The sequence below is a fragment of the Varroa destructor genome, unplaced genomic scaffold (assembly GCF_002443255.2).
Source record: "Varroa destructor unplaced genomic scaffold, Vdes_3.0 BEIS01000006.1, whole genome shotgun sequence".
NCBI classification, from domain to species: Eukaryota; Metazoa; Arthropoda; class Arachnida; order Mesostigmata; family Varroidae; genus Varroa; species Varroa destructor.
The window spans coordinates 19,677,969-19,697,275 of record NW_019211459.1 but is presented as its reverse complement, the minus strand read 5'-3'; the positions used below and the strand labels follow the sequence as shown (position 1 = coordinate 19,697,275).

General features: G+C 44.2%; 1 protein-coding gene across 10 annotated transcripts in view; it reads right to left on the bottom strand.

The window, feature by feature from the left end:
- Positions 1 to 19,307, bottom strand: part of LOC111253231 (diacylglycerol kinase delta-like) — a 226,754-nt gene that overhangs the window by 143,235 nt on the left and 64,212 nt on the right. For 3 of the 10 annotated variants that reach the window (XM_086993794.1, XM_086993792.1, XM_086993793.1), the window contains one exon: positions 3,445 to 3,742. The exons of the other annotated variants lie outside the window; for them this stretch is intronic. The gene's annotated coding sequence lies outside the window, so the exon portion shown is untranslated. The remainder of the gene's footprint in view (positions 1 to 3,444; positions 3,743 to 19,307) is intronic. 10 annotated transcript variants of the gene reach the window in all.

Genomic DNA, 19,307 nt, shown 5'->3' with positions numbered 1-19,307 from the left:
TTTCAAAGGACAGCGTTCACGAAAACTACGAATACCTATGCACGCGCTATTACAATGCAAATGGCGCACTTTAGGCTGCACATATCCATTACGGCTGATTGGCGCCCATCAGCTTACGTAAAGTCATCTGTTAACTATAACAACGAGTTTATGAAGCCTAGACACTCGATTACTCCGGTTCAATAGCCCTGCGTAGTCCGCTGTTTGGGGGCCGATCCGTGGTTAACACGTCAGCAGTGGCCATTGTTGTTGACCCCGCTAGCAGACCATTGGTAAGATCCCCAGCGAACGATATAATTGAAAATCAAGCAGTGCTTTACCATAGTCGCACGATTAATTTGTTAAAGTGAACTTCACAGACGTTAGCTGGTTGCGTGCGCAGAGTTTCCGACTACAGATAGGATTCGTCCACAAAGTAGACACCATATTCTGGGTAACCTACCCGAATTTTGATTACGCCATAATCCTACAGAATAGGATGTAGAGGGTCGTTTGAACACGGGCTAAATATCCACGGAAAGTATAACACAGCTACTGTTACCCGCAATAAGTTCTTCTCAGTTGAAGAACCATGATGACTTGAGGTAAGTTAAGGTGAACTACAAGGCAAATAATCATTCGCTTTGATCCACTATCTTTACCCAAAGTGCACACCGGTTCCCCTCTGTTACGATAGTACTAACAGTGTATTTGTATAAACAGAGCAAAGTAAATACGCAGTTACATATTAACTAGTTTGCGCTAACTACAAGTTATTCAAGCCAGTAATTTTTGCGCCAGGTGATACGTGACGGTCAAAGAACGTACTGCACTTTCTGATGCGTAGAATACAAGGGGAGCATCAATGATGCCGTATATAAGCATGTGTCGTCGACTAACGTTTCCCTTCTCATTATCCTAGACACTGCAAACGAAACAGCTCTTATTTTTATTTGAATCCGTCAAGGCGTTTGATTTGCATGTTGATAGGTTCACCGTCAAATTAGGTATTGACGTATCGAAAATGTTTTGTATCCATATGTTTTTGTATAGTGGGAACATTTTTGTAGCTAAAAATGCATCCTGTCCAAAAAGCAGAGGTCGCCGCCTTCAGGTGTGGCCCTCCTGCGAAGGTTCTGCTTTTAATCATTTAATGCACTGAAGTTGCCGAAACTGTCGGCCAAATGTGACAAAAAACGCGCTGGCTTCTGCCTTCTTATAGCCTTATTAGAATAGAATAATAGACGTTAGCCTAGTCTTCGGTTATCCATCAATTTCCTGTAGCTTATTGATTCAAATTTTTTTTTTAATTAAAAACGTCAAGACGACCGGAGCCACGCTGTTATATGTTCGTCTACATAAATAAGTTCGTTATATAAATAGAACGCCTGTGCTCATTCGTTTTCTATATAGGTTCATGGCAAGGAAGTTAGTGTGAAAAACTTCAACTCGGGCGCCCATCGACCCACCCTTTTATGTTACACTAATAAACGATGGTGGTTTCGTATTGTATAACTTCCCTTTCGAAATGAGCCTGGGGGGCTGATAGCTCCGGGATTGTTGCCAAAACCGGTTCACCGCCTGAAGCTATGTAGATAATACTGTGCGTAATTCCTGATTAGCATATGAGCCTCGGATAGATTCTGTACAATAACTTGTGATAGCAGTTCTGTATGGATTACTACATAGAGTATATTTGCTTATTATGCACCTGACTGAGCGCCCTAAGGGCCAGCGTATGTTATGGGAGATGCAGCAGACCACTGTTATTTGTTCTTTTAGTTATTTCCACAAGGGACTTAATCTTTAGGTATGTCTCTCCATTGCTTCGCTGTCATCTCGTCGCACTCAATTTTTTTTCTAGTTTGTTTGGCTTTTTCTCTCGCTTTCCCCAAAACAGGAATCTGCTCACTCTAGGGCCTACTTATTGTACTTATGGGATAGCGATAAAAAGCCCAGGCCGTATGGAACAGTCACTCCGGGTCTAGCGCAAACCGAGGTTGGTTAACGGAACTAGGCCAGGCCATTCGCTAACTATACAATTAGCGTAAAGTCTAAGGCAGTAACGAAGGGCCTGCCATGTACCGGTGGTCGAATATTTACTGTATGACAGCCCCAACCAACTGCCGATTCAGGCGACTCCACAGGAGGCGCTTTAGGATCTGATGATTTTGCTTCTCTGACTAGTCGACCAATCTGCTTAGTTTTCCGATTTCGATTGCCGACGACTTACGTAGTTTGTTTTTATGCGCTCAATGTTGTCGAGGGAGATTATTTTTTTTTTTTTTGCGGTAGTTGTATATCTTAATGCACATAGTTTATTATTCGAATATTCAATATCGCTCCCCGCGCTGAATTTTTATAAAATTGCCATTAGCCAGCCGGATTAGTTCAGCCGAGCGGGGCAAGCGTCTTGTAGTATTTTCGCTGTTTCACTGTTTTGCTAACTCTGTATCATACATTTCTTTAATCTACATAAAGGCTGGAACAGACCAAATGGCTCTTTTTGACGCGTAACGGTCGTCCGTACGTTCGAATTCGAGAACGATTTTCTCGAACTCTGGAACCCATCCCGTGCCAGTGTGAGGCGCCGTGATCAGTTTGGAACAGTTCTATGTTTGCCCGACAGGCTTTCACAGCGAGCGGAAGACAGAAGACATTACCAACTGACCAAAGCTGACTACTGGAAACGCCAAACAAAATACATATTCTGCTTAATTTATCGCGGCAATTGAACCGTTTTTTTTGAAACTATCCTGCAGTATTTTCACACAAGCCACGAAGTCTACCCCGTAAGCCCCAATAGAAATATGTTCACTTTTGTTCGACAGGGCTTATCGATTACGTCAGCGAACGGTCAAATGCCTACCTATATTAAGGGCGTTCCATGGGAAGGCGAGTATAGAAGCCAAAATAGCTATATCTATTATTAACCGAAGTCACCTAGGAATACCTGCGATGCAAGCCAAAGAAGTTTCCCTTAGGGATGCCCGGCGAGGGTCGGACATTAGCGAACCGCCGGTCAAAACCTAATCCAAACAAAAAATAGCCATTCTTCTCAGTTCGCGGTAAACTGAAAGTAAACCAAGAAACATATACCATATGCATGGAATAGAATGTAGGGGCATTCGAGAAGGTACCACGTAATTTGTAGCAGGGATTAGTCCATTCTAACTAATTTTACTTGATCATTACTCGTAACGCTTGACCCCCTTCAGCTAGGTCTCGGCAGAGAGCCTACTAATGAGCAATAAACTCGATATCGCTTATGGAACTGTACAGTAGCTAGAAATAGCCAAGGAAAGTACAAAAAACCATTTAATATCTATAACCCAGTTAGATTATTACTTATGCGCCTAGGTCAATACCTAATGTTACCTGATTGTAAGCGCATTTTTGCTTCGCTTTATTTCTTTAGGTTTTCGTTTGCTATTAGTTGGTGTAGTCCCTCTCTGCTGTACCAACCTGCTGTCGCCATTCAGATCGCAAAATTTTGCCTCCATCTCAGGCTTCAGTGATAAATATGTCATGTTGCATGACATATGGCTTTTTCAATATTTGCTCTGTTCTACGTTTTTTTTTAACGTCAAAACACCGCGGAAGTAGCCCTGCAGAGCGAATTGCCTCTGAACAGTATTTAAAGCCTTGGAGCTGTTGTCGCACACGCCCCGCATGTCCCGGGGCTTTCTAGCTGCGAGGAGGGGCCAAAAAGATGTGTCGAAAACGTTGTTTTTTTGTCGCTAGATATACGCGACATAAACGCCTATAATCCAAACAAAATAAGACATAACAAACTTTTAGAATAAATGAACAGCCTCTTCTATGGTAACCAATGCTTTACCATCGCCAAACAAGGCACTGTTAAAGACGAGCGTTGAAGAAACGCCCATTACCTACCCATCAGCCTGGTATTGCATGCTGCGATGTCTCATCTCAAAGCACGTCCACCGTTAACTGCTAACCCAAACGAGACAGAGTTTCAGTGACACGAAATACTACTTTTTACCTTTTAATGGTAGCTAATTTGTTTATTTATTCATCGTTCATTGTCGATCTGTACGACCCGGTCTTCGCCGTCGACTTCCGTCTCTTGTGCAATCTGCCGTTCTCCCTTCGGTAAATCATTCGGTTCCCTCGCTCACTCCACTTGCGTTTAGTCAGTTAGTTAACAGCCAAAATTGGGCTGCGGCAAGAGCTGCACTGTCATCCGCAGCTGGGACGAAGGCAGCATCATCGATAGGCAACGGTAGGCAAAAGCGGCGGACATCGAGTGGAGTTGATGTCACATAAAAAAGAACTACTTTACGGCCATGAAGATAGAAGCCGACCCTGCCTGCCGCCACGATCACCAAACGACAACGCCTACCTCTGCTTTTCGGGAAGAAACTCAATAAGGGGGTCTAGCTCGAATAAGGGGAAGTATGTTTTGAAAGTATGTCGGACCGATGGGTGGTTGACGTACGGCGGAGAAAGTCGAAGGCTGGCCAGAGAAACACTGGGCGTCCCCAAGCGGGTTGTTCGGCACGCCTCGCTTCACCAGGACTTGCCTCGCTGCTCGAGCAGATCTCTTTCTCTCTCTCTCTCTCAATTTTGCCCCTCTTCCTCAATCTTTTTCTCGTCTATCTGGTTGCACTTTTTCATACAGCTGTTGATCATCAATTCATCTCTTTCGTCGTGTTTGTCTTGGTAAATGGGACGACCGCTCGTTCGCCGCTGTCGCTGCAGTCGTTGCTGCCAGTTAACGTTCTGCCTGCCCGTTCGATCCGCGATGTTCTTTTCTTATACGCCTCTGTACATCGTTCTCTAATGCTGCTACTGCCACCATAGCATATCTGCTTCAAGGCATTGGCATAGAGTTCGCTGGTGACGTTAGTGACGATGCCGGCCTTTCCGGTCTATGCAGCCAGCTACAAATCGCATTTCCTTGTAGCTGCTACATGAAGCCCCAATTCTACTACTTACTTATGTTATGCCCTTTCTTCGAGAACCACATAGGCCAGAACCATCCTACCCAGTTAGGTGGGATCGGGGTAATTCAAATCCTTTCGGAGCCCTATCTTCTATTGCAAATTTACCCTTGCCACTGTTCGTTCCCTTGCAGTGGGCAGTTCCACTATTTTCAGCGGCAGTTCATTGTCGTTTTAGTCTATCCCCCCCCCCCCCCGCCATACGGTCGACCGGTCCGGCATAGCTAAATGCTAAGCAGCTCAGGCAAAGAGAAACGTAGAACAGGCAAACAACGTAAAGACTCAGCCAAAGAACTAAACGGAAGACGGCCAAAGAACTAAACGACCAGCCAAACATGCTAGAAAACGACGGCGCTGTAGGAGCCCAGCCCAAAAGAGCTAAGCAGTTATCAAAGGATGACTGCATTTAATGAGGGGCGAACCCCAAGCTAGCATACCAGCAATGGGAAACGAAGCCAGTTCGGAGCCGTTTCAGAAATCCGCTAAAGCCACAACACATTTAGAACGAGAAGAAAACGTTTTACGCGACAAAACAAGTTAACAGTAAAGTCGGTGGGGCACTTAGCTTCCCACTTAGCGCTTTTTGTGCCAGCGCAAATAGCTGTAGATATGGCGGAAGGTAGTGAGGTCCATCACAAGCGCAGCCAAGCACGCTGTCTGCCTGAGAAGGAGCGTCAGGGCGATGCAAGTCTAGGCCTCCGGCTAGGCTTGTGATGAACGAGATAGCCATTACGAGTCAGTCGCTGATTGTCACTCGGAGAGCCAGGTGGGAAGCGCTTGGGGCCTTTCCCTAACTCAGCTAATGACGCAAGCAAAGGGGAGCTTCACGGAACCAGCTGAGCGGAGAAATGCTGAGAGGCAAACTGTCGATATCAGAAGAAATTGGCCTGGCCGTGGCTTGCAAACTATTCTTCGTGCTGCCTTAAAAATAAGCTATATGTATATATATATATATATATATATATATATATATAGATACGATTCGGTTGATTAAGTCACTATTTATGAACTGGCATATAAAAAGAGCGAACAATTTGAATACTATAAGCAGTCATCGATTGTTGCATTCAATATGTTTTAGGCTTTCAATTATGTAATGAATATGCTAGCTTAATCTAAATATTCTAGGGTACCAGGCTTTGAGATGACTAGTGAAACCGACTGCCGGACACAAGGCTACGTACGATTTTATCACCGTTACGAACTTGAGTCTTTTTTTACTCACTCCATCTCTTGTATTTATTTTTTAGTTTGTTTGCTAGATCGCTATTTATACAGCGAAGTCGGCATTAACGCTCAGTATTTCGTTATCAGTTCATCACCGTAAAGTCTATAACCCATCCATCGTTGTGAAGTAGGAAATCGCCAGTTCACCTACGTGGAAGTAGCGGTCACAGCAGTAGTTATTACTTCATCGTAGTTGTGCAGTATTTCTAGCCGAAAATCTTTTTTCATCTTTTTAAAGCTAAATGCCTCTTTTCCTCTGCCTCTGATTACCCTGATTTTTGCCCCTGCCATAGCAACCTTAGCAAAAACTAAGTACATTTTTCAGTGTTTGCCGCTCTTGTTGTTTAACTCGGGCGTTCCGCTCGACGCCTCGGTTCATCAATCTATTTACCTGTTCGACCTCCACCAATTTCGATCGCAATCATCTTTTTTGAATCCCGCTGATTTTACCTATTGTTTTGTGCTGCGCTCTGATTCCTCAAATTTGCCCAGGTTCCTTTTTCTTTCTAGGCTTTACTGCGCTTTTTCCTTCTATGTTCTGCCAAACCGCCTTCTTTCCACCGTCTTGTCCATATCCATCTGCCGGTTCATGTTCGCCTTGACGCCATCGCTACTACAGCCGCTGCCGCCGCCGCCACAATTTGAAGGTAGCAACGCTAAGGCATCAGACCGGCGGTGACGCTTCGCTGACAAGGCAAGCCGTAAGGGAAACAAAGCAAGTGCTTTGGCGTGTAACGTTTTGTTTTCAACACCGAATCGTCCGCCCCCAGTGACTGACTCCGTTGTGCACAATAGCACAGGAAAGAAAATAGAAAAAAAACAGACAAAATTACAAGACACGTACGGTTCGGACGAACGGAGCACTGCTGACATTAGGAAAGACTTCAGAGAACAAATAAAAAAGCCGAGGGGTAGGGGTCAATATAAAAAAATACGTGGAGGGAAACTGCCCTGCGAAACGGAAAAAGAGGAAGAAAAGGACGCCAGGACAAAAGTTCCTTGGAAGTGAAAATGGATTAAGTTAGGATCGCGTAAGGCAACTAGGCGAACATTGAGTATATCGCTGTCAGGCAGCAAACGCTCAAAGTCGCTGACAACGAAATAGTTGTAGAAAAAGATGAAAGGGCATAAAGATAAAACAAGAGATGAAGACTAAGAAAGATGAGGGCCAACAATCTAGGTAGGAAGAGAAAGATCAGAATGAAACGGTTGTGAAGAGGCAAACAGCAGAAGAGAAGTGGTGGCTGCCCAGTTGAAATGCGATAACCCAAACCGAATTAGCGGTCACCAGCGAGACCCCTGCGGAATCCGCAATGGGTTTGGAAGTGAGGACAGAAAAAGGGCTGGCTGGTCAGCGCGAAAATGAGGATCAGAAACTGAAAAACATTATTATGTAGTAAAGGGAAAGCATATGTACAGGGTGACCAGACGAAGTCGGCTAGCGTCCTTGGCACGAAAGGCAAATGCCACTGACATATCGTAATACTACCGAACGAGATGAGAAAAGAAAGCAAAACCGGCATTTTCGGCACACAAGACGATGCAGGGCTACATGCTAGTACCCAGTGTATACGGTATGTCGCTTCTGACTACAATGGCTAGAGCTATCGGAAGGCAGAAAAGATAAACGTCTCATTTGTTACTATTGTTTTTCCTGCTGGAAAAGATCTACGCAGGAACAAAACACGCCCGAGAACGAATATAAAAGAATAGAAAAGTGACAAAAACGGAACGAGTGAAAAAAATAGGATACGGAACATGGGAAAGGAAGGCAGTTCCTTGATTGTTCATCAACCGATAGCAGTTAGGAACTGAAGTGGGGCTTGGGCAGAATGTGACAACAAGTATTCGGTACTATTACAGTTCGAAACGGTCCCAAGCGATTACCGGTTACCCTCTCAGCCAGTCCCTTCGTCCGCCGGGTAACCGCCGGGGGTATTTCACTTTGTCTAAATGCACAAATCCATTCTTTGGCCGCTAGCGGCAAAGTCCCTACAGTAAAATGGCTATATAGAAACGGTGCATGGAAACACTTGAAATAAAAGAGAACAGTAATAGATTGACGACAGAAGACTGACGCCCCACCGTCATTGCCATATCGTTAATAGTAACGTATACATTTATATATCTTCGTTGTCATCTCATTATAAGTAAAGCATCCTCAAAATCATCGTTCCTAACATCAGCGTGTTCTCGTACGATCAATGAGCTCTAGCGTCTCTTACAGGTGTACGTAAACAAGACAAAACGTGTTTGGGTGTGTCCCGATTAAAGTTACCTCTACAACATAAAAATTAGGTAACGGATAATGATTCCTTATAGTTCAGTATTTCGTTGTGCGACCTACTTAGTGGGTCGAAAAAAAAAGAAGACGTAATAAGCGTTATAGTGCATTTTGGATTATAAGCTAATTTTAAGATAGTAATACTTATACTGGTAAATAAAGCGTTTTTGTATTAAAAATCGACAGTTAGGAATGAAATTTTCGTTGAAGATTAAAGAAAACGATGAGTGGATGAATATACGTTTAACGAAACGATAGCTCGTTACGGATGCGATTATTTTTAAAACGGAAATTAGAAATCTGGAGAGCACAGACGAGGAAGGTAAGCCAAAGAGCCCCAAACGGAAGTAGCTGCTACTGTAAAGAGGGAGGTTTTTGAGAGAAACTAAGCATAAATAATAAGCCGTCTGTCAGCCAAATATAGAGTCCTTCAAAGCACGATTAGCAAATCACGCAGAAAAAAAAAAGCTTAAAAATGCTAAAGAAGTCTGATAAAATATATTTTTAGCGAGCCACGTATGATGCATTTTAAGAATAATAATAATGGCGTAACTACCGTTAGCGAAAAATCACTCAGAGTGTACTGTCGCTTTAAACGAGACGTAGGCCAGTCTGTGCCGTCCACCAGAGACGGATTAGGCCTGAGAATGACGTTAAGCAAAAGAGGAAGCGATTTCAATGGTAATGGTAAATAGGCTCGGACCCTAATGCTCACGCTCGTAATTAAAATTCGAGGCATTTATTATTACGAGCTAGAAAATAGTTTCTCAAAAAGCCTGTAGACAGACAGAGGCATAGTGTAGCAGTCGGTTACTCAACGAAGCTCTAAAACCCTATCGTCGTTGTCCAATCACCAGATTAAAGAAAACAATCCCAAATATTGTTCGTTGGGTTAGTGCCACTTTACTCGTTTCCATACCTTAAAAGCGTTACGTAGTAGAATTTTTACAGTCATTCATATCTGATGGATTGAAGATGGTTATTTTGAACAAAACACGATTTTTATCAAGTAAAAGGGTCAGTATTTTGTGGTTTATGCAATGATCATAAAGCTCAACATTGCTACGATTCACCGTATATGATTATGGCGAAGCCAGTATCAAAAGATCCCAAAGCTTTGTTTTCGAACAAATCACTGCACTGGATGATGACACAATGTTTGTCATTTCCAGCTTATTGTTTTCCAAAAGGTATTGGCACGTGTAAACGTGACACAAACGCGTCTGGTCGTTTCGGCACAGAATAAGGTGTCGTTACTAAGGCTGTCCCTATTGCGGCTGTTGCAACAGGCCAATGAAAGCAGTCCCTTTTCTATTCACAGGTGCCTGCGTACGTGTGACTGTTCGAGTTTATGAGCAAACGAGAAGGCAACAGTCGCTGACGACCCAACAACACAGCTCAAAGCTGACGATTTAATCAAATCGTTACCGACAACGTAACAAATCTCTCGAATTGCTAAAGGTCTCTGTTGTTCCGAAGGAGTGCTTCATCGACTTTCTCCTAAATACACGCGAACACCGATGCGGCGAACAAAATCAGCTTACAATAATATATATGTATATATATGTAATAAGAACAAAATCCTGTTTGCTTAATGTGCTTGGCGTTATGGGTAGAGAGGTGTAGGTCTGCCGATAAAAAGGATCACAGAGAAGGTGGGCCGCATCTCAAACCGTAGGTATGTTGCAGGTCATAAATAACTAAAATCTGATCGCTTGCAGGCGGTTCTCTATAAATGAAGACCCACAATTTAGTACAGCACTTCGCCAGTCGAATGCAGCCACGGTAGATTCTGACTGGCCTGAAACTTCATTTCCAAAACGTTGACCAAATAATCTCCAATGAAGACCGTTTAGATGATGATGACGTTTCATAGAGGCAAACGAGCGTCAACAAGATATGTTGCTATTATATGTAGGCAACTAAGCGGTAACCAATCACGATGCGTGAAACGCTTTGATTGCCCAGAACACGGGGTGAATTAGCAAAGACGAATGTAGATCTCCGTCCCGCCACAGGATCTTCATCTCTACAGCGCAAAGGTAATAGTACAATCTTACCGAACAACGCGTGACTAAATGTTTCGCTGCTAGATATGATCGTGGTACTGGTCAGCTTCACAAAAACTGCCCCCTTAACTTATCTATCCGTTGCTTTAGTTACAACTTTCTGAAATACGAGGGGGCTCAATCCGCACTGAGGCTACATTTATGGACACTAGTTTGCCACACCCGTCAAGCACCAACATTCGTAAAATAGATTTATTTGAATGAAACGATCTCATAGAGCCTTGTAGAAATAAACGATATTTTCAACTAACATATTCCACGGTCGGTACATATGTGTGTATATGATGGTAAAATTGATACGGTCGTTTAGATGGCCAAGCCTCTCTGCTTGAAAAGGAGCAGGGGTCGCTGCGTCAATATTTGCCAACGATCCCCCTATAACAAAATTTGTGTGAATAAGAAAACTTATTTTCATAATGATAGAAGTACCGCACAGTCTATATTCACAACGATTTTTTAGGAAGTTCAGAAAAAACGTCCCTGCTGTCAAACTAACTTGCGAACGTTAAAGATTTATCTTTACACTCCTCCCCAGCGGATCGCAGGGTAAATATTTTCTAACCGAAAATCTAAAGGAAATCATAATAGTATATAGCGGCTCGTCAGCGCAATATTCGGGTATACCTTTATCTGCCACTGAAAAGTTGTTCGAGGCCAATTTTTTTTTTGCCATTTGGTATCAGTCTATCCACGCAGTGTTTATACGATATACCAGAGCAGCATTTTTCATTATTTGGGCAGGCCTTATTCTTCCTTAATCGTGACTTATAAAGTATGTTATCAAAATGAATATTGAAAAAATATGGCAATTTTTATAGCGTACCATGTTATTCTGAGAAACACAGAAACCAATCTAGCGTGCTCAGTATTACCTGCTAATTCAGGTCAAATAATTCGTCATGATCGTTTTCAATTGAGCGAACTTTCAGATCACGCAGAGATCGGCTGAAATGTCCAAGATCCTTGTGCATACAATGCTCTGAGTACTTTATGCATGCCCTGTCCGAAAAGTATTCGGAAATTTATGACGGTCAACCAAGCACCAGCCGATGTTAATAACTATTGAGTTCTACATCTGTTATGAGACCAAAGCGAGTCCGACGGGAGAAACTTCGCATCTGGGCTCTTCCGGAATATATATGTTTATTCATATAGTAGACTTTTCAGTTTAATTTGCACCTCTAATTTAGCGTGAGCGTCCGCCGCACGTTCATAACATGTCGCCCCTTTCCCCAGTCGTTCCTCGTTGTATTACTACTTCGACAAGCACAGGCCGGATGGTAAAACTCGAAGCGATGAATTTAATCTCTTACAGTCTCATTTGCAGACGTTCCGTGTAAAGATCGTAAGGCACTAAGTGACTGTGTCATGTAGCATACAAAAGTTGCGCCTATAACATCGTTTACTTCTTTAATACAGTGTTAGCAAGCGAAAGTAATCGACCACCGCTTTACTAGGACCAAAATGCAGCCTAGGACAATCAAATGTCCTTTAGGTACAGCAACGATCTGTCACAGTAAACAACTATTAGCCCCCATAGCCCAGACGCATTTCTGGGCGAAGCGTATGGATCTGCTGCTGTCCAAGTACTCATGGACGCACATCCATACAAACTTATAGAAAATCGTCTCAAGCCGTGTTATTTTAATACTTGCAGATATTACAATAGAGCAGTGGCAGAGATTGGCTAGCGTCGACGGTCAGGCGTTTCCGTTACTAGTCTAAGACCCGCGTTAGCCTAAATGTTATGAACATATCACCTGTCCGCCGCTGCCATCCTGGCCTCCTCACTGTATTTGCCGGCTGCTTGGTAAGAATAGCTGTCGTACCAGCCAAACAAAGCGATTGCACCGACAGCTAAGAGCTTGTTATATAGATAGTGAGTTGTCGTAGTGAGTTACTACCTAGTCTCCTCGGGTCGTGAACATGCCTAGCCCTTGTTCAACCCTTGTTTTGACCTTTTTTCGTCTACTCCATATTTCAGAGCAGATACAGCAGAGTCCATAGCAGGACAACGTAGTCTACAATTACCCTGTGTTGTCCTAGCCTACCACTGCTTATACTAGTAAACAGAACGAAGCCGAGGTGGCCATCATCACCACATATCGCTGACCTAAGCTACCGGTGGCAAGCGGGCGAGCGGCTAAGAAGAAGCCGGTGAGCAAGCAGTTGTCTGGCGGGCTAGAACGGTGGTGACAGGGCCTGCCTGGGTCGGACGGTTAAGTTTTGAAATTTTCTAACGTAAAATTCCCTATCTAACCCTTAGCGTATCTTCGAATGCGCACCTATTCGCGGAAACAAACCACGAAGTCTGCTCTCTTCTGATGACCCATTTCTATCATTTTATCCGTCGCGAAATTGTCCATCCTTCCGAATTCTTCGCTCGATTGGCTCTCTTGCTATCCCCAAACTGTCCGCCAACACCCATATCTGCCAATGCTATCATCAGCTGTCGGAGACTAGAACCAAACGTAATTCCCTTGTGATGGGATCAACCATTTATTTAACCGACATGTTAAACCCTACAACTCGACGATATCTATATATGTATAGAAGCGCTGTCTCTGTCTCTGTCTCATACACAAGGTATTCTCGCCATCGTGGTCAATATTGTGGCTCTCCCACATGAGTGCCATTTTATTTTGTGTTTGGTATGCTATTATACGAAACAGTGCGGTGAGCGCTATCGTACCCTTGATACGTAGTACGATGAAATGCGCCGTACAGATATCACTAGCCCAACGCTGTATGTTTATTGGGCTATATACACATTGTGTGTTCGAATCGACAGCGTGGACATACACGCGACTATGACAACTCTGATTGAATGAACCTAGTGACGACTAAACCAACTCCAATGGTAGCATTATTATGAGTAGTGTGGTACGTTTATATAAATAAAGGCAGTCCTACATAATATATTTGGCTCAGCAGATACTAATTGACTAGAGCTGGCATTTTTTCCTTGTTTGATACATCGGTCTACTATTATAAGCTCGGTTGTTGATGCCATTTTGTCCGCTGCTGTTAAAAATCCTCAAAATCGAAAAATTTGTGCTTTGAAAAAGCTTCCTGTGCCTTCTCCATCCCAATGATCCTCGTCACCATACTACTGGTTGAACCTGTAGCGAGGCTGCATGACGCACCGAAGTCGGCGGTAAGTAACCAGGTGGGTTATGATATTTCTTGTCGTCTATTTAATAACTGTTTAGTCAACACAAATATTTGTATTTATAATTTCTACTAATCGGTGGAATATGGCATATGTGTGTAGATCTCGGTATAAATATTATGCCACTGTATTTCACGGACCATGCGACCTTTACTACAGGCCACTGCTCAGAGACTATTTTACTGCTGTTACTGCGAAGATTGTTCTATCCACTGTTTTCGATTCGGTCGGCCGACCATACCGCGGCGCTACGTAAAGCAGAGAGTCCAGGAAACGCACAAAAGCTGAGCTCCGTCAATGCTGGTAACGGATGGCTGATGGATGACGCTTCCGTTGCTACTGCTACTGTTACCAAAGCCGTCATAGCCAGCACTATGACCATTGTCAAGTGTCACGCTTCGAATCATCAGCAGCGACAGTACAACGTCGGCATAAATGTACAGATGAACACATACAGTATAGTTGACATTACTGTTATATGTATGGTAAACCTAAACACCTTCGGCCAGCTAAGTTCAGTTTAGGCGTAACTCATGTCATGCTCGATATGTTTCATTTCCCGTCGCAGTCTACTTCATTCACAAGATCTGCTTGGCCAGAGTTCTGTTGGCTCTAGCTTGGTGCAAGCGTGCTGCACTGCCTGTATAACTATGGGTATCTTCTCTCTATAGGTTTGTGAGGTTTGCAATGACACAGTTGCAATTGTTTGAGTTGAAACTGGTCAAGTGCCACAACCGCTGGCACAGCATTTTGTATGTTGACCTAATCCCGTGTTCAGAAATAGCTAAAGGTCAAAGCATACTGCGTAGATAGCGGCCGTCCATTACAAATGCCTCAATCATCGCTAAATATCTTCCATAGCAAAAAAACACGTTGAATCAACAACTACTCTGCTTGCAGAAGGACTATTGTTACGGCTGTCGTGATCATCATCAAGGCCTGACCTCGTCTTATCTGCTATCCCCGAGGGGCCACACCGCACAGTGCCTTGAATTATCCTCAGCACTCACTTCCATCACCACCGTGAGCCCATTGGCTGCTTGTATTCTGGAAGAGCGCTGTCTCTATAAGGACAGACACAAATATACACAAGGCTGTAACCGGCATGCGTGTTCCACATGCTCTCGTAGGTCGCGCTGCGAGGAACAGGAAATAAATTGGAGTCATCTCGGAGTTTTCCGGGAGCCTGAAGCTGGGCCGCTTTGCGCAGCTGTCCTCCCTTAGCTTCCTTCAGCCCCTGAACCTTTCGCCCCCCGTTGTCTCGTGAGGAAGACACTAATGTTACTTACTCCATCTTCATACCATGGGCGTGACGCGACTGTCGTCCTTTTTGTTGTTATTCACCCTGTCCCTTAGACAAAGCCTCAGCAAATCTCACTGTAGTCACTGTCCAATCTGCTCCGCTGGGCGTAACATATCCTCAATGCCAATCCATTGCCTCTCGACAGGATAGCAATGCAATTGTGGCTCACGATGATGCCAGTTGGCTGGCTGGGTCGCTCGTTCGCGCTTTCGATTGTAGAAAATCCTCTGCGCTACGGTTGCCTTTATGATCCTCGGCCTGACCCGTTCCATGTCCTCGCTTCCTCCATCCCCCGCCGGCTTCAAGTGACGGCAGGCACCACTTCTGGAAATAAAGTCGTCGGCGGACGCATGCAACCAGAATAGCCGACTCGCGAATGCCTCCCCCGCAGTTGCCAGCCCATCCAATCGTTGTTTCTTCTTTGGGACGAAAAACGAGCCAGCGTACTAGCAAAAGAAACAAAATATGTAGATCCATCACGACGGATGGCACTGCCATAAGCCAGCATAACTGCGACAGTGGAAGACGTTTCCCGACCACAGGAATGACGCCAAAACAAATCATCCTGGTGAGAAACATTCATTTATGATGTGCTTCGTTGTGTTTGTATGACACATTAAAAGAGATATTCACACAAAACGAACTTCCATCTGCTCGAATATGCTGACTACGATAGATGATATTGCCAGACGACAGAGATAATCTTATCTAGCCAAGGACAAACGAGGCAGGTCATCTCAGAGCTTCCCTAGGAGACGGAATGCTGAGCAGTGCGGGGCAAGTTTGCGGTCCGGGCCTAGAAGCAAATAACCCTGAGGCGCCTTGAACCGTTCTTCTCCCGTTAATAAACTGTACGATCATAGAAGCAGAACGTGAAAAGGCAGGGGCTCTCTAGGCAAGTACAGAAAGCTACATGGAATGCACAAGGCAAAGCTTATGGTATTAACACTAGTTGCCAATATCCACGATGATTATCACGGCGATAGTGATTAAAGATGGTAAATTTCTCACTCAACGAATTCAGTGCGTCAGAAACACAGCTGTTGTAACAATAAAAGACAGAACAGATCGTCCTGTGTGACAACCTACCATAATGGATAGCTACCTACAGAGGAAGAGTACTGCTCCATTGTTACTTGTGCAATAAGAAGACGGGTTCGTCGTCGATAGCCTCTGGTTTATCCCTCTATCTTGTTTGCCCTAAATTACACAGCATTTTGAATCTACAGTCATGGAATATCACGCACCCGATACGAAGCGACGCTTCGCTAGCAAGGGGCAGCACCTGATATCAATCCGTCAGCTTTTGACTTGTTTGACCATGATCCCGGGGCAACAAATTCGTGGTTTGTTGCAGCAGTGACTGTTATGTAGGGCTAGGGCGTCTAACTGTATACTGCTCTTCTTGTTTTCGTACGCTTGAACGATTCAACCCAGCTATTACTCCTACAACTACTTTAAATTATATTCTATCAAATTATACATACTTCGCTGCCTATATAGCGCTATTTGTCAACCTTTATTCACCTTACACCTTAGCCTAATTTATACAGTGATAGTAGGTACTGTCGTCTGCAGCTCTTCGTCATATGGGCGTGTATATATGCTGTGGCCTAAAATAAACAGTCGCTGCTATATAATTTTGGCCGATTAAGGTATAAGAGCGGCAGGGGTGCCGACCTTCACGGCTGCCGATATCGCCACCGCCGCTGCTTAGCTGGTGCTGTTATGCAGTGCAGATAAATGAAGATGGAATGAAATCGTGGACCCGATAATAAGACTAGTGAAGCTGCAATGGCGTCAAATACAATCCCTAAATATTCTCGCTGTTAACCCTATTCATGAGTTAAGCAAACGCTTTGCGCTAGCTAGATACTTTCGGGTCGGCAGTTGGTGTCGAAACTACCGCCCTTTTCATGGCTGTTGATATGCTAATTCCACACGCAAGCTACCAGATCAGCTTCTACCATTAGACCTATTTTTCACGTATGGCATTGTTTATCTATCTGCTATAAACAGCGATGACCCACTGATATCTAGCTAACGTACGGGCTTGCACGCCGCAAATCTTCCTGTTCGAGGTAAAATCACTAGTAGCAATGTTAAAAAGAGTATAAGATTCGACAGCCTTCGCGCAGGTGTTCAGCCAGCGAACAGTTCAGCTCATTATGGCAACGTGTATCATCTTCTTATAGTAGCAGCTAGTAGATTTTGTTACATTGGAGCTGCGTCCACAAAAAAAGGCCTCACCATTATACTGGATCTTCAGAGAATGGCTGAGCCAATTGAAACACGCATTTTCCAGAAATGACAATTTAATACAGCAGGTAGAGAAATCATCACGTATGTACACTGATCGAGTCTAATTGAACATACGAATTATATATATGGGATAGAAGCTACTAGCAGGAGCATATGATTACTGTTTACTCAGACAATTTTGTGGACATTGCCTGAATTTCAAGTTGAACCTGACAATATGTCCGCGTACCAGTATATAGATACAGCATACGCTTAAACAAACTATCCGTAACCATGTGAACGTCATTATCAGGCCATACCTATATTATGGCACTATTTATGTTAGATAAACGTATTCGACGAAAACTATTAAAAAAAACGAATCAAATTAGAGCGCTTTCTTAGTTATGATACAGTAAAGGCTACTAAAAATAGTTATCGGAAGGGCTTATCGTACATAGATGCGAGGAGCGTATTTGGCCTGATGCGCTTATTGCGTAAGATTAATCCTATTGACCATGGCACCGCTTACAGGCAATCGTTTAGGCTTGCAAAATGTACTTGTCGTTTTTAACCTGCACTGGTTTAAGCCGTCCCTTACAACTGTTGAAACGTACTCGTTTCGCGCGGCTTAAACGATAGGTGCGATGCCCCTGGCCCAGGCCATACATTTCGAGTTAATTCACCTCGTAATCGTCATCTTTGTTAATTATGAATCCTCAAGCAATGTCGTACAAGAACTGCCTTATGAGGGACTGCCGTTATGCACAGCAAGAAGCTCACACCGCAATCATATCGACTTCAACGATTCGACCTCAAACCAAAGTGTCAACGTTGCTCAGAGATAGGGACATTATAATGCGCGTTGCAACATTGTTTTAAAGCACTGTTGCCCCCCTACTTATCTAAATCTAAATTTGTACATGATCAGTTGCTGGGGCAACGGTACAATGTTCTGTTTCCATCAGCTACCTGATTCAAACCTGCACATTAAATTTAATGGCTGCCACATTCGCACTGCCACTAAATGGGGCGTACATTTAGAAGTGTGCAGTATTTAGGCCGTCCTAGCCACACCTCGATGTTTAATACTAAGTTGTTGTTCCGTATTCGGAGGCTCATCCGTTCCGCTTTTGAGGCGTGAACAGGAAGTCTCACAGTACATTACTTCTGTGCGACGTTCTCCCCGCAAAGAAGGACCACTCAAGTACTCGATGGCTCGTAGGGCCATAATATGCGCACGGGCCTACCCATCTATGCATACGTTTACTTATATACCGGCAGCTTCGCAAGGCCCGCTTCGTTCTACTTCGCTAAGCTCTTCTCATCCAACCTAAAAAAAGCACGGCAGGCTGACGTGGGTGGTGCGGATATGTCCATTCTCAATTTCACCACTGTCATCACTTCTTTTCTGCCGATAGCCTGTACCGTAAACAATATGAAATAGGCTATTTTTTTTGCCCCAGCTACCTTGCTTACCAGCTTCAATGGTAGCACCAGCTTGAGCCCGCCAATGATGATAAATGTATGCACCTACCTAATCACCTACGCCCCTTCCCTCTCGCCCACCTTTCACACTGGAGGTAGTTGTCAATTGAATCAGCGCAATCCACACGAGTCTGCACGATGACTAACCGAAGATGAACGCATTTTGAATACAATACGTCCTAAGTGGAACCTAAATGTCTAACTCTGTTCCATAAATGGTGGTACTTTTTTCCTTATGGCTAAGTTGGCTGGTCGATCTGTTACACGGCGTCTTCCCCGTGCCTAATTGCCTATCGTGTCTGCTTGCCGCCGTAGTTGTCCACCAGTTCTGCTATTGCCGCAGCCTTTCAGCTGTGATCAAGTGGAGCAAAAGGTCGAAGTGATGCCTTCTCGGTCATAACGAGCGTCGACGCGTACGGCTGGTTGACGCAATAACCATCGTAGACCTTGCTGGAATGAAAGCTGGGTGGGGTGATTTCCCGCAGCGCATGCACTGTCTACGTCTTCTTTGTCGCTTGTGCCGCTCCCCTCGTGCGCCTGGGGTTCTCGCACAATACGCGATTAGAGTGACAGCTGC